The sequence below is a fragment of the Pteropus alecto genome, unplaced genomic scaffold (assembly GCF_000325575.1).
Source record: "Pteropus alecto unplaced genomic scaffold, ASM32557v1 scaffold224, whole genome shotgun sequence".
NCBI lineage: Eukaryota > Metazoa > Chordata > Mammalia > Chiroptera > Pteropodidae > Pteropus > Pteropus alecto.
Genome location: NW_006436289.1, coordinates 5,474,187 through 5,475,804, shown reverse-complemented (window position 1 = coordinate 5,475,804; position 1,618 = coordinate 5,474,187).

Below are 1,618 nucleotides of genomic sequence, written 5' to 3'. Positions count from 1 at the left end.
CTATCAAGCTATCTTTGTCATAAATCAACTGGCCATAAATATAAGGGTTTATTTCTGAATGCTCAAATCTGTTTCATTAATCTATGTTTATCCTTATGTCAGTACCAAACTCTTTTGATGACTAGAGCTTATATTGCTTCAAGAAATGAAAGTTCTTCAACTTTGTTCTTTTTCAAGAAATTTTGGCTATTCTGTCTTTTTGATTTCCATGTACATTTTAGGTACGATTTGTCAATTTCTGCAAAAATGCCTACTGGACTTTTGATGGAGACTGAGTTGAATCTATGGATCAGTATAGGGAGAACTGCCATTGTAGCAATATTGAGTCTTCCTATTGGCAAACATGGAATGTCTCTTCATTTATTTTATTTAGATCACATTTAATTTTCCCGGCAATGTGTTGAAAATTGTATTGTATATGTCTTGCACTTCTTTTGCTAAATTTCTTTTTATATTTCTTTTTAGTACTTTTGTGAATGGAATTGTTACATTTTTTATTTTCAGGTGGTTCATTCTAGTATATAGACATACAATTTATTTTTTTATATTAATCTCGTATTCTGTAACCTTGCTTAATTTTATTAATAGGAGTTTGTACGTGCACGTACACACAGAATTATATTGCAAATAAGGACAATTTTACTTCTTCTTTTCTAATCTGGATGATTTTGTTTCTTTTTCTTGTGATTGTACTGGCTAGAACCTCCAGTATCTTGCTGAACAGAAGTTGTAAGAGCTGACATTCTTCTATTATTTTTTCACCATTATGATGTTAGCTATAGGTTTTTCACCGATGCTCTTTATCACATTGAGGAAATTCTCTTCTCTTTCAAGTTTGCTGAGAACTTTTTTTACAGCTTTATCGAAATATAATAGACAATTAGTTGCTCATATTTACAGTGTACAATTCAATGAATTTTTTTTCAATTATAATTGGCATACAAGAATATATTAATTTCAGTTGCACAGCATAGTGATTAGAGATTTATATAACTCACAAAGCAATCACTCCAATAAATAACCCTTCTGCTCCCTTACATATTTTTTACATTATTGACTATATTCCTTATGCTACACTTTATATGTCCATGACTATTTTGTAACTATCCATTTGTACTTCTTAATTCCTTTGCACTTTTTCACCGACCTCCCCAAGCTCCTTCTCATTTAGTAGTCCTCAAAATAGCCTCTATATCTATGAGTTTGTTTGTTTTTGTTGTTGTTATTTTGTTCTTTAGGTTCTACATGTACATCTACATTCTGCATCTACACGTACGTGAAATCACATGGCATTTGTCTTTATCTGACTTATTCCATTCAGCACAATACCCTCTAGGTCTATCATGCAATATCTTTTTCCATCCCCTTACTTTTAGTCTCTGTGTGTCTTTAAATCTGAAGTGAGTCTCTTGAAGGCGGCGTATATAAGAGTCTTGTTTTCTTATCCATTCAGCCACCCTATCTTTTGGTTGGAGTAATTAATTTTTTTTCACTTAAGGTACTTGTAGTTATTGCCATTCTTTATTCATGCTTTTGATACATATTTTTCCTTCTTCTTAAAGAAGTCCCTCCAACATTTCCTGTAATACTGGCTTGGTGGTGATGAATTCCTTTACCT